Here is a 207-nt window from a genome sequence, read left to right on the forward strand (position 1 = left end):
TGAGACTCATCATTCCCTTGAAATGAATCATATTCGCTTCATCAAAAGTAATCTGGACACTACAACCTTAACACAATAAAGTTATTGGCTTTATTATATGATTGTGAATAATTTTTAGATTCAATTAAAATACATGTCTCCTATGTATGACCCTTCATACAAATGAATTTTAATATCTCAATAGAATCATGGTACCTTAATAACTAG

This window comes from Theobroma umbraticum, unplaced genomic scaffold (assembly GCF_002168275.2).
Source record: "Theobroma umbraticum cultivar Fairchild unplaced genomic scaffold, ASM216827v3 scaffold_44.0, whole genome shotgun sequence".
NCBI classification, from domain to species: domain Eukaryota; kingdom Viridiplantae; phylum Streptophyta; class Magnoliopsida; order Malvales; family Malvaceae; genus Theobroma; species Theobroma umbraticum.